Genomic DNA, 13830 nt, shown 5'->3' with positions numbered 1-13830 from the left:
ACCCTCCAAAAACAAAAACCTTAGATCAACTTACACATACTGTCTTGCAATCTGCTTTTTGGGTTTACAAATTCTGAGTACCTTCCACATCCATCAGCACTGCCCTCCCTCAGGTTAATGCAGAAAGCGTTCTCCATTATATGGGTACTAGTAGCCCTGCACACGAATCCGTGCGCCAGTAGCTCGCCAGTAGCTCGCGGCCACCCTCCAGTAGCTCTCCGCCCACTGCCCCACCCTCCTGTAGCTCCCCCCTTCCTCCTGTCTCCGCCCCCTAGCCCCCCTCCCCCCGCCATAGCTTGCTGCCCTGCCCCCTCCTGTAGCTCTCCACCGCCCGCTTGTAGCTCGCTGCCCCACCCTCCTGCTGATCTGTGATCTGGTTGTTATGTGGTCCGTCTTTACGCTTCAGGGAGTAACGACCATTTGCATATTACATCTTTATTATATAGGATACCATCACTTGTGCAGTCAATATCCCTATCATTGGGCATTTCAGTTGCTTCTAGTTTATGATTATCATAATATCACAAACAAAGCCACGAATGTCATTTTGGCAAATTAGAGGTGGCTTTTTGGCGTGCACTTTTTGTGGAGGTCACCAGATTCTGGAGATGAGTTCCCGCCAAACTTCCAGAGAACACACCCCTCCCGATGTGAGGACACCCCATTTAGCAGACTTCCCACCAAGTGAAGACTCAGGGTGGGGGGCGAAAGCTGCTGGCAGGAATACGTGTCCACACGCACTGCGTGGGCGAGGACCAGGGCTATCGACTGGACTCTGTACACATGCTTTGTTTTGTTTTTCCTTGAATTCCTGGTGGTGGAAATGCCTGACTAAGGGGACATGGCACATTTTTGAGGCTTTCGATGAGTAATACAAAATTGCCCTCCTGGAAAGTTGTCACAATTAAAACACCCACCGGCAGCATTTGGAAGTGACAATTTCCAAAACTCCCCGTTTGGCCAGCTTTGTATTTAAACAGTCAGATCCCTATATGGCCCTAAGTTGTAAAAACAGTGAAGCTATTCATAAGGCACTTCTGGAAAAACAGCAAACAGCTGGACAACAAAACGCTAGGTTTTAAAGTACGTACGTTTTCAAATACAAAACATAACACGTCAAAGGCATCGGGTCCCAGCAGACTGAACTCAAAGGAATGACTGACTCCTAGGAGAGCCAGAGGCCCCGGCTCAGAGAGACCCCACTCCAGGGAGTGAGGCGCAGCATCTCAGCATCTTCACTCGCCCTTCTGGCTCCTACGAGGCTTAACCCTTGGCACTCGCTTGCTTTTTTCTTGAGTCCTTTATTCTACTCGGGATTTAATTTTTTAAATACCCCAGATTTTACAAAGCGTGGCAGTAGAATAAAAAACTGGAGTTTCTTTTCATACAAACTGATTTATTTGGATTTTTCTATATTTCAAATTATTGATACATTCGAAGAGTAATTTTAATCTCGACATCCGAGCGCAAAAGGTTAATAGTCTGGGCTTTAATAGCAGCATCCTCTATTTCTTAACAAGAAACTCAGGAAATGGTATATCCCTCCAAACTTTAGAAATCCTGCTTTATAGCTAAGGTGCAACCTGAAGTTCTTCAAATCCTTTTCGATAATCCTTTGTTCCACAAATATCGAATGCCTACTCCTCTGGGTCTTGGTTTTTTTTTTATCCGTAAACTTAGGAGGTTGACCAGATGATCTTAGGCCTCGTCTGGCTCTCCAATTCTACACATCCTTTGGTTTAAGTTCCTATGACTCGTAAGAGCTTTGCACGTTAAGCTCTATAGTGTTCTCCCGTGAAATCAGAGCCAGGTTTTCCAAGATAAACAGTTTTGCATCTACAGGACAACGCTGATGATGCAGGTATCCTCAAGGCATAAACACAGGAGAAGGTTCCAGTTAGGTGGAGACGTACGCTCCCACTTTAACTGTTTCCTAGGAAAGATTTCCAGCACGCGCCTGCCTCCTTCCCTTTCACGCCGCACTATAAATACTGAGGCAGGACCCGTGAAACAGGACCTCACTGGCATGGCGGTGGGTCCCCAGGCCTGCGGGCAGGAATGGCGGGCACCCAGCTTTTAGGGGGCACGCTGGCACCCACCCTCAGGGGCTGCCGCCCTGAAGTCCTGGTGTGAAGTCGTACTTCTCTGCAGCTTACTCCTGCCCCGAACTCGATACACACCCAGCTCTGTCCACAGAGCGTCCACAGCTCACTGCTCCCCTGGCATTTCTAATATTAGAACTGGGAGCACCGCTTCTGCCACCACTTGTTATTTTCCACCAGATGCTCCTGCCACCTCCACCTCAACTGTGCTCCGTCCGGGGTCTCCTGGGAGGAGTCTGCTTCTTCCCTCAGTGAGAGGAAGGTACAGCTGGGGAGGGGGGGGCACTCAGGATCCAGCGCCCCCCCTCTAGGGAAGAGCCACACACAGACTTTCAGGAAGAAATATCGCCTCCTTGTGGTCGTTCAGGATACTGCCACTGAATAGTGTAGATACAGGTATTCTCAACCACAGGCACATAGAAGGATACCAAGGCTTATTCTGTACCTGCCCTCCAAACCAGACGAATGGGTAAGAGCCAAGAGTTTCTCACCTCTATGCAAAGGTACACGGATAATTTACCCACCAGAAGTTCTTCCTCACCTGGCCACGTAGAACTACAGCCTCTGCTCAGCAGCAATGACCAGGGCTGGTGAGAAGGTGTGTGCAATTCCCGCACCTCTACAGTCCGCAAAGGAAATGCAAAGGGAGTCGTAAAAGAACCTGAAACTCAAGCATCGAAGTCTCCACGTTTGTCACAACCAGTTAAGTATGCAGCGGGTGCTATGGGCTTCTGCGACTGGCCTGCAGGGCCTTCACCTCAGGGACAGTGACAAAGGCGATTCACTTAGGATTTGGGAGTCACAGCATCCACCCCTGACACAGAGCTGGCACAGAGCTGACGAGAGAGGGCTGGAAGACAATATGATCTTACACGGAAACAGTTCCCTGGGTTCTGGGATCAACCAAGTAGAATAGGAAATAAATAAAAAATCAGAAACCCTTGTTCTGCCGCATCACCAAGGTCCTGATGTTGAACTGGAGCCCAAAAGTCCCAGTCCAGGGACAGGCGACGGGTTCTTATGAGATGTCTATGACAACTGCTTGGCACAACATTCATTTCCCAAGCTTTCAATTAACATAAAGGAACATATATTTAGAATGAAAAACAGATTAGAAGTGGGAAGAGGAAATACCACGGTTCCTGATATTCCCTAAAATAGACCATACACACATTCTTCCTGTGAGGAAAAAAGGACCTGCAGAAAGTACATAGATGTGCTCATCGGCCTGTCATCAGCCCCAAAGGACTAAAAAATGCGGTTCAATAAAAGGGCAGCTTTGAGAATTCTGCACTAAACCAAATGGCCAACCCATTGAAATCAAGGTGAAGCTTCTGACCAAACGACCTAGAAACCACTCTAATGTCCTAGAAAATTAGATATGTTTTTAAGGCTTCACACTTCAATTTCAGAGACTAGCGACCAAATGCAACGGACTTAACGCAATCATTTGAGAGGCTGCATTAACAGCGGAACAGACTTGAGAAAGGCAAGGGCCAGGGCCAAGGCGAAACACGCAGAAAAAAAGACTTCCAAACCTAACATTCTGACCAAAGGGGCAAGATTACTTTTTAAACTCACTGATTACTCATTATTTCAACAAATATTCACAGCCCATTGTGACCGAGGCTGTTGCTTGGGAAGCAACCAGGAGCCAGCAGATGTGTGCCTACCCGCCTGGAGCTCCCAGCAGGTGGGGAAACCCCACCACCCAAGGTCTCTCTTCCAGTCCTGGGAACATTCCTTGACATATACAAATACAGAGGGCACCGTTCCCAGCGCCTGCTCTCTCCTGCCTGCCACTCTCCCCCTTCACCATAAACTCCAGCCACACGGGCTGCCTCGGGTCCTCTGGCACCTGAGCCTCAGCCCCCGCTCCAGGGCCCCAGGGCCTTTGCACTTGCCGTTCCCGCTGCCTGAGCTGCTCTCCCTCCAGATCTCCCACGAAACACGGGCCTCTTCCTGTCCTTCAACTCTTGGCTCAAATCTCTCCACCTCAGAGGGCCTTGTAGAGGCATTTAATCTAAACCAACAGCGCACCACCACCACCACCACCACCACCACCACCACCACCACCACCCCTCTACCACAGCAACGCTTTTTTAATTACTTTTCCAGTGTTTATCACTATTTGATAGTATCTCCTTTACAGTTTCTCTGCTTTTTATCTGTCTCCTCCCCTAAAGTGTGAACTCATAGTGGGGCATATTGGCCCTGTGCATTGCTTTATTCTTCATCCCTAAAACACTGCCTGAAACAGTATAACCAATGGAATCCTTCTATGTCTTTAGAAGAGCTAATATAAACAATATTAGCAGAGTTGTACCACCATGACAGGTACTAAATAATAAAGGGGAAAGACTACACCTTAAACACTAAAAGGTTTGTTTGATCAGTTAAAACAAAGAAAGGTCATTATTGCTTGCACTGATCTTCAAAACATTCTCAAAAATGAGCATAATGGAAATATAAAGCTCACCACTGGCTAATATTCAAATGTTATCATGGATCAGGCTCAATTTCTAGCATTAGCAACTGCTTCCACAATTGATTCTATTCTGAAAGCATTCTGAGACCTTAATTTTTTATTTAAAAGAGCCAAATATTTTCTAAAAGCATCCTCTCCTTTAAGTCTTATTCATAACCTCCTACCAAACTGTACAATCTGTGCCTCTATTGTAGCAACATTCCTACAATATGAGATATAGGTGATAATCTACAGAAGGGAGGGATTTAGTGCCCAGTGGCAAACAAGTTTTATAAAACACAAACTATCCTCATGCTTGCTAGAATAAAAAAAAAATATTTAAACCCTGAAGAATTTTTCTTCCAGATTAGTCTTAAAAACTGTCTATCTGTTCTTTTACTCCTTGTGTGGAAGAGCTAAGGCGTTCATCAAGGAACATGGCTTTAGTTACTGAGCATTATCATTTCGCCACAAAGACACCAAAGGTCCTTATGGACCACTTTGAAATTATATAAAATCAAAAGGTGCGCATCCGAGTAAAGGGGCGTTTATTTCCTGGAATGTACTGCAAAGAAGTAAATGACCTCCTTGGGCGTCTGGAAATCATTGAAATCCACTTAAAAACCTCAAGAGCTAATGTTTCACCATTTCATCGCAAAATATCAGAAACAACCTACACATATCTCAATAAAGAAGAGGTTAAATCAATTATGGTTTCTCCTTAATGGAGTACTCAGCAGCTGTTAGGGAGTGAGACAGCGCTCTTAGGTACTGACAGAGAGTCGGCCAAGATTCAGTACTCCACGGGGAGGGCCGGGAGCTGGTGCGGAGCAGAAAGGCAAATAAAAAGGACACACACTAACTGTTCAGACTAGCAAGGAGATAAGCCAGGAGCTAGTGACCCTGCTCCCTGGGGGGGAACGGGGTGCAGTGGGGCATGGGGAGAGGGGTACATACCTCTTATTCTGTACCTTTCCATACCGGCTGAACTCCCACAGGGTGCACAGCTTGCCTGTCCCACAGATCAATGGGGTAGTTTTAAATATGAGAACAGTCTGTATTACTGCCAACTTATTATTCAGGATGGCCACCCAAAAGCCGAAGCAGCCCAAGTCACAAAAGTGTGTGCTCTCCACCGCGGTGTCACCCATCCTGATCCCCAGAAGAGAATTCCCGGGTCCCCCCTAAGGAGAGAGGCAGGCGCGTGACCTCACCGATCACAAAAGCAAACACGCCTCCATTCAATTCTTGGAAGAGAAAGAGCCGCTGGGTTCACCTAAAAAAACATGCCTCATATTTAAACGGAGCAGGTACCGAGCCAGCCAAACCTCCAAACCCAGGCCGTTTCTACCTGGCCATAAAGCAGCAAGTCCAAGGGTGAAACAAGCCAAGGGCCAGTGTCCTGCTGGTGAAAACCCACTACAGGTAGGGTCTGCCAGGCTCGGACAAGGAGTCCTCTGACATGAGTGAAACATGATTTCAGATCTGTGGCAAAATAGTCATGTAGGGAGAGGGGCAAGCATCATCTGCAGAATATAAGGCTTTTAAAAGTTGCCATTTGTCGGGGAGGGGAGTTCGCTTTACATTTAGGTTAGGGATCATCTGGATGGCCCTGACTGGTACTATGATGTCGCATTAATTTTACTTCAAGCAACTGTTTAAACGTAACGATAAATCTGGAACTGAAAACAGAACAGAGAGGAAGGCAAACTTTCACAAACTTTCCTGCTAAATGTAATCTTAAAAGAACACATAAAAAGAAATGCAAAAAAAACCCACCAACAAACCCACCATTTCTCCACAAACACCACTCATAACAGTAACACAGTAGATCAATATTTGACTGTATTAAACACACCCATACACAAAGGAACACAAAGATACCCAACTGCAAATAAAAGAGCTCCTGTATTTACGGTGGCAGGAGGCGAGGACCAGAAAGGCTCACGTTATTCAAGCCCAGACGCACACTCCCCACACCGACGCGGGGCAGAACGCATGATGCCGGCTCCGTCCTGGGAGACGGACACACCAGCAGTGGCATTTGTCAGGAAGCCTAACTGTCACCGCCAACACTTTTACTTTGGGTTTCACCAGTATAGCGCCTTGGGATATAAGCATGTGAAGCTACAGGCAAATCAGAGAAAAACAAGACTTCAATCTCCTTCCCATCCCCCAAGTTGGCCGCTGGTCTCAGAACTTACTGCCCTTCGTGGGGCATAAGTTCGCAGCCGCGGAGTCTGCGCCCTCCGAGACCCGAGGATGGCCAAGGGCGCGCGGACAGCGGCGGGCTCGGAGCGCTCCCCCTCCCCCACCCGGCCACTCAGCTCCGGGGCTCCCCAGACCCCGAGACTGGAGCCGGCCCAGCGCTGCCCGCCACCCTACCACCCTGCCCGGGCCGCGGGGGCGACCCGGCGATGCGCCCCCGGGACCGGCTCCGGGCTCCGGGCTCCCCCTGCCCGCGCCGCGCCCACCCGCCCCGGCACCCACCGGCCGCTCCCGCGCCGCTATCTCGCCATCCCCCGCCGTCCGCTCGGCTGCCTCGGCCGCCGCGGGGGCTGCCCGGAGTCCGCAGTCGCCCGGGGCTGGCGGCGAGGAGAAGGAGGAGGAGGAGGAGGGCCGGGCACTGCCAGCCGCCGCCTGGCCTCCGGGTCCCGGCGCGGGCTGCTGGACACGGCCACGGGCGAGGGGCGCCCGCTGCCCTCTGCGCGCCCGGAGCCGCTGCCGCCGCCGCCAGAGCAACGGGCACGGCCACGGCCACGACGGAGACGGTCCGGCCGGGATTGCGGCGCGCGGGGGCGGTGCCTGCACGCCACTCGGCTGGGGGCGCTGCTGCCCGGCCCCGCCCCCGCCCCGCCCCGCGCCCGCACCCCCGCCGGAAGCTGCCCGCGCGCCCCCGCCGCGACGCCCCCACCCCCCCGCCCGGCGGCCGCGCGCTCCGGGCTCGCCCGCTAGGCCGCCCCTGGGACTCGGCGGAGAGCGGCCGGCGGGTCCCCAGCGCCCCGAGCGGCGGCACCGCGGAGAGTCCGGTCCCCGGTCCCCAGGCCGATCTCGGTCCCCAGGCCGGTCTCGGAAGGTCCTGGGAGGGCCCGGGAGACCGGAGCGGCCGAGCCGGTGCAGAGCCTCACGCAAGGCCGGCCGGACGCGCGGAGGCCCTGCGGGAAGGAGAGGGGCTCCCCAAAAGGCTGGAAGGCGCTTTGCACACCGTGCACGGCGGAGAGGACCACGCGGGGCCTGGTTTTAGCTTCCCCTGTAAATACACCCGAAAACCAGCTCCCGCGCCTGGGCGTGGGGCGGGGGAGGGGGCGCTTGCAGGGATGTTACGAGTTACCTAAAATACCCCCAAGGCCGGGGCGCTGCGGCGGGGGCCACCCTCCTCCTCCCCGGGCCGGGCTCGCTCAGCCTCCAGGACAGGACCCGCGGGGGCATTCTAAGAATATCCTGGAGCCATCTAGTCTTGCCTCCAAGGCGTGGTGGGCTTATTTGTGCGGAGAAGAAAAGGCTCCCCTAATGGGGTGAGATTTTTCCTCCCTGCATTGTTCCCGTTTCCGCAGTTGCACTTGGCCTCGGTTTTCTCCCAGAGCAATGCACCAAATGAAATTAGCCGGAGAGCGTTTGATGGCGCAGAATCCGGTGTGGAGATGTTGACGCTCTGTGCCGGACGCGTTTGATGATGTTCTCTTCGGCACCATTAACTTCGCGGAGTTCAGAAACGTGCCAGCTCGGACGCCGGCGTGCAGCTGGGCGCCCAGGGCTCTGCAGCCACACCTTCAGTGAGAGCCCGGCTTGTGTGTTTCATGTGTTGTTTATTTAAGGCACCAGCGTCCAGGCCAACGTGTTTCGTGGAGACCATTGGATGAAATTACAAAGCAATTTCTAAATTGGCAAAATGAAGCCTATTTTCTGCAATGACTTTTCCCTGTTGATAATGTAGCCAAAATGGGCAAAAGAATACACCTGCCAGGGCATTACTTAACTACGTAGGCTCCCTAGAAGAAAATGTTTCACCCCAACACATGGTCCATGCCAGCGTCCCGATGAGCTCTATCCAGTTGCACGTTTAGAACACCAAAATCAAACGCTTCTGTCATCTGTACCTATGAGTGTTTGTCTTCTTTGTTTGTTGCCAGAACGAAAGGGGGGTGGGTAGGAGGCATTGAAGGGGAAAGAGGGTCAAATATATGGTTACGGAAGGAGTTTTGACTTTGGATGGTGAACACACAATGCAATGTACAGCTGATGTGTTAGAACTGCACACGTGAAGCATATATAATTGTACTAACCAATGTCACCCCAGTCGATTTAATAAAACTCAAAGAAAAACTAAATGTTTCTGAGGAATAGAGTGAAGAAGTAAAATGGAGTCGCTATAGTCAAGCTGCTCAATTACTAAAATCAAGTAGGCTGTAATGAACGTTCTGGAAATGAAAGGCTTTGTTCTTTGGAAGAATGGACCACTCACCCAAGCAGCCAACAGGAGAGGATGGGCCTTTGTTATTAAATTACATCTTGGCCCTTGACCGGCTTCTCCGATGGGTGACAACATGCAGTGGAGTGTTTATCCATCAGTGGGACAAGATATGGCCTTGTTCCTGGAAGAAATTTTGGAACCAAATACAAATCTACAAATGCAGCATAGTCGTTACCAGTGAAGGGTTGAAATGAGTGAGACTATTCTTCATTTTAAGCCTGGCTGATAAATGTAGATTTCAATTGGTTTATTTTAGAGCACAGTTTTGGACAAGATTCAAAACTTTAATTAGATCCCTGTAACAAGAAGACATATGAGAGCAATCAGCTAATTTTCTCTAGCTGTTCTGTTCTTTACCCAAAGTGGTTTGGTTTGGAATGCTATTTGAGGGGCATGAAAAATTGGATAAACACCATGAACAATAGTATCTTCCCAGGATTCTGTTTAGAGTACTCTTTTTTTTTTTTTTTTTTTTCAGATAAAAAGATTTCAGGAGTGTTATGTAAACCATTTTGGTAAATTATTATTATGTCCCTAGCATGGCCCCGACAGAATTGTACTTTGTCTTCTGTTTACTTATACTGAACTTTCTCCCAAAGAGACTTAGGTGGTTTGCCATGAAAGACAAATATTAAAAAAAAAAAAAATCAAGAAAAACTCACTGAGACTAACAATAGCATTTGAGCACAAAACTTAGTTCCAAGCTTCCTCACAGCCAAGTGAAATGGGGGAAATGAAGGTTCTCCTAATTCTCATTGCCAAGTGGAAGGAATCACACAGTGTGCTTAGGAGAAAGTCTTTCCTGGCCTATGTGCTGAGAGGGATTTGTCATGAGGGTCTTTGGATGAGGGATATTCAGAACTAAATTAAGAGAGACACTTCCTAATGATGGTTTTGGACATCTTTTAGTGGCAGAGCTAATCTGTTTTTTTCTGGTGAATAGCTTTGAAATTGCACTTGTTGAAAGTAAGTAGCCAGGCTCCTACAGAGTTTTCTTTTCCTTCCTTCTTTCCTTCCTTCCTTCCTTCCTTCCTTCCTTCCTTCCTTCCTTCCTTCCTTCCTTCCTTCCTTCCTTCCTTCCTTCCTTCTCCTCCTTCTCCTCCTCCTTCTTTTAATGTTGGTCTTTGAAGGCAAGCCAAGAAGGTAATGTCAAATCTTGGTTTCCCTTTTCCTTCTCCATAAAAAAAGGGGCTATTAAAGGTAGCTATTTCGTAGGGTGGTGAGGAGAACAAAGAGTTAATGTCTATAAAACCACTTACTGCTGTAAGTGTTAAACGTGCTCTAGTTTTCCTCAGCCAAGGCGTGTATGCATAGTTTTTCCTCTCCTCTTATAATTTGTCTTTTACTATAAACCACCTCCGTCCCCTTTTGGAAGAATGTGTGTTGTATAAGCCTGATATAAAGTAGGCAGTGAATGTTAGCTGCGGCCTTTATCATTATTATGATTTTCTATTTCCACTCCTAAAATGATCAGAGCAGATGTATGAGCTTGCTTTGGGGCTAGGTGAGGTTGTGAGGGGATTAGAAACTGTTAGCCTTAGTAGGTAAAGCGTAGAGGACTGAGGAGTACACAGGCATCAATAAGAACCCATAAAACCATCTTGTTCTCTTTTATTGCTCTTACTGTTTGCCTATCACGTTCTGTCCTACATGGCTGCACTTAATTGTTTGACTTAGGAGCCCTGAGTAATAGCCCTTCCTTCAACGGACTTACAGTTAATTCCTTGGGTCCTTAAGACCCCTCATCTAAAGAATCTTGTTAACTTTCTTATACTTTTGACAGGTAAACGCCTCACCCTGTTAAAGCTAACTCCCAGAGCCAGAAGCCGAGGGTTGGGGCAGGGAGAGCCGGGGATGTGGAGTGAGCCCCTGAAAGGACCGGACACCACTAGCAAGCCCTCTCTTTCTGTAAGGATCCTGCCTGCCCCTCTGCTCTGTCCCCTTCGCCATGCTCCCCTCATCCATCATCGAATCCCTCATTTCAGATTCTGCTTTTGTTTTTCTTCCTGCCATGCCCAACTTCTCTTTGCTGCATCTCCACTCATCCCTCCCATCCTTTCTTAGGGTCCTGCCTCCCTTCGCCTTTCATCTCTTGTTTTGGCTCCCCAAGCCCTCTCCTCTGTCCCCACTTTTGCTTTTTCTTCCCTGTATTCTTCACCTGCTGTCTAGAGTCATTTAGAGGCAAAGCAAGACATTAGAATCGATGCTATCCTATTCCGCTTAGTCCATCATAGACCCAGAATCCTGGGCGAATATTCTCCGTTGAGCTAATGGATCCCACAAAAGAGCAATTGACTCCATCCTCAGTGGCGATATAAAGCCCATTATTTAATTTAGTCCTACAGCTGCTGCACTCGGTTGTGTTGCCAGAGGCGTCTTGAGAGGATGGAGGAAGAAGCCAAAAGATTAAGGAATTGAGCTGAGGTTAAGCCAGAGATAGTGGAGTAGTTCGAAATTGGCCCAAATTCCGTAAATCCTTGAATATATGATTCTAACTGATGCACTTAACCCACAGCCTTCCCTGGTCTGAACATCACCAAAGTCTAAAACCGGAAGAGAGTTTTCATTTCCAGTTTCTGGCTGGGAAGAACTTCCAATGGTTAAGCATTTGCCAACAGGCTTACTTCAAGGTCTCTAAGCCATTGGGCAGCTGAAAATCACGGGTCAGTGAAGTCATTTCAAAAACAGCGATGTCCCCAGGGTTTCCTTCGGGTGTCTAACCTGGGACACCTCCGAATCTCCTATCGGAAAGTAGGAGGGGCCATCACTATGGCAGCTCTGGTCCACGGGGACATGTCTGTTGATGGTTGCCCTGCTGGAACTTGAGGGAACTGAGGACACCACTCTCAAAGGGAAAGTCTGCAGGTCTGTCTGAGATTCATTCTGAGACAAGCCCAAGAAATCTTGGTTTTCAGGCGATTTGGTTTAATCACAGAATTGTATGCTCCAAGAGCTGACAGAAACCTTAACACTACCTAACGCAAGGTATCCTGCAATTCTAACTCTGGTGCTCACAGGATCTCCTTGTATCCACCTCGGTAGGCCTAACCTGGACTACACCAATTAATCTAAATTCACCAGATTTTTTTTTTTTTTTTTTTTTTTTGTCTTAAGGAGGAAAGAGAGGTGGTTGTGCGTGTGATCATCTGGTTGGGAGATTAGTACTGACAGGTTACTAACATACATCATCTCAGTGCTAGGCATGTTTTTATGTTCTAGGTATTAGTCCTACTTTAGAGATGAAGAGATGAAGAAAACAAAGCTCAAAGCTCGAACACAGCAGTCTGATTCCAACGTCATTTTAATGATTGGGAAAACACCGGCTAGAAGTAGGGTTTGGAGCACTTCATTGCAGGTAACAGCAATGGACACAGATGAGAACTCCCAGCGTGCCTGGTACTGTGCACCAACTCATTCTGTTCTCTCAGTGGCTCCGGGGGTTGCAGGGAGGGTTGTCATCCCATTTACCAAGGAGACCACCAAGGTACTGACAACAGTGTGCTTCAAACCACGGCAGTCTGGCTCCAGACCCCGCACTTCCAATACCGGACTGAGTCCCACTCTGAGTGCCAGCACTAAACCTTCTGCACCTCCAGTTTCAGGAGCCGCACTGGGATCTTGCCTACAACTTGCTGCCACGGTAGCTGGGGCTTTGATAAAGCTGGGTTTTGACCAGGATCTATGCAAAGCCCTTCCCAACCCAAAGGCCTGCTCTTCAATCTCTCCTTAGTCCGATTTGCAACTCAACTTTGCCTTGTTGGCTTGAATCTAACGCTCTCTCTTACACGTCCCTGTCTCAGCTTTTCTCACTCATTGAGAGAGATGACATGCTCTTTCTTCTGGGTGTGGTGTGATTTCTGCCGTATTGTAAGGCACCGTGTGTCCGTAGGGCCTGGCTCACCCCACAGTTCCCAAACGTCTCTCCCCTGCGTTGAGACCCCATAATCATATTTTAACACCGTCATTTACCTCGTGGGGTGAGTGCTTCCTTCGACATGAAAGTATCTTTATGTTTAAAACCCCCAACATCCAGGAGCACCGACCGCCCCCAGACACTTCCATTGGATTTAGAGAGAGTATTCTTTTTGCTTATGCCTTATGACACATCTTTATTTTACACACATAATTATACTCGGTTTCTGAGCCCTGGATTTTCAATGCATTTGTCCATCCGTAGAAAATAAAAATTTTCAGTTAAAGAACAAAAAATGTTAGAATTCCATATCGTGTTCAGTATAACAGATATCAAAGAAGACTGATGGATGAAGATTCCATTTCCGCAAGTGGTGGAAATGCAACCCTGACTAATTTTGCAATGCAGGGCAAAAGGGAGGAGGGAGAGGTCATGAATAAGCACACAAACTTTTGGAGCAAAACCAAAGGAGACTTTTATCTTCATGAAGTTTACATTTTAAGACCCTTTGAAAACTTGGTCAGAATGTGCTTTATTAGCCTGAGTTGCCCAAAATACTCCTGCTTTAAAATTAAATTCCTATTAATTAACTAAAAATAGTTTTCTATTGCTCTCTGTTTTTCTTTTTGCTTTCCTTTTCCTCTTTCTTTCTTCCTTTTTTTTCCTTTTTTTTTCTTTTGCTTTTTGTTCCTGTCTTCACATGACAGGAAGTTTTAGACCTAAATGTTTAAAATCTTAACTTTGATTTCTCAAAAGCCCAATGTTAATCACAGCACATGAAAGTAATATAAGTTAACATGTAATAGTCATCCTAAAAGATATAGGAAATGTGTTGTTCCTTTGATTTAAAAACCTTTCTAGTGGCTAAAAGTAGAAA

At 48.2% G+C, this 13830-nt stretch overlaps 1 protein-coding gene across 2 annotated transcripts in view; it reads right to left on the bottom strand.

The window, feature by feature from the left end:
• The window catches only part of LIFR (LIF receptor subunit alpha), a 106888-nt gene that overhangs the window by 65889 nt on the left and 27169 nt on the right, over positions 1-13830 (bottom strand). The window contains exon 1 of one of the 2 annotated variants that reach the window (XM_079793417.1): positions 7060-7372. The exons of the other annotated variant lie outside the window; for it this stretch is intronic. The gene's annotated coding sequence lies outside the window, so the exon portion shown is untranslated. Of the gene's footprint in view, positions 1-7059; positions 7373-13830 lie in introns of those variants that run through there. 2 annotated transcript variants of the gene reach the window in all.

Source organism: Cnephaeus nilssonii (genome assembly GCF_951640355.1).
Source record: "Cnephaeus nilssonii genome assembly, chromosome: 2".
NCBI classification, from domain to species: domain Eukaryota; kingdom Metazoa; phylum Chordata; class Mammalia; order Chiroptera; family Vespertilionidae; genus Cnephaeus; species Cnephaeus nilssonii.
This window is presented reverse-complemented; position numbering and strand designations above follow the sequence as displayed.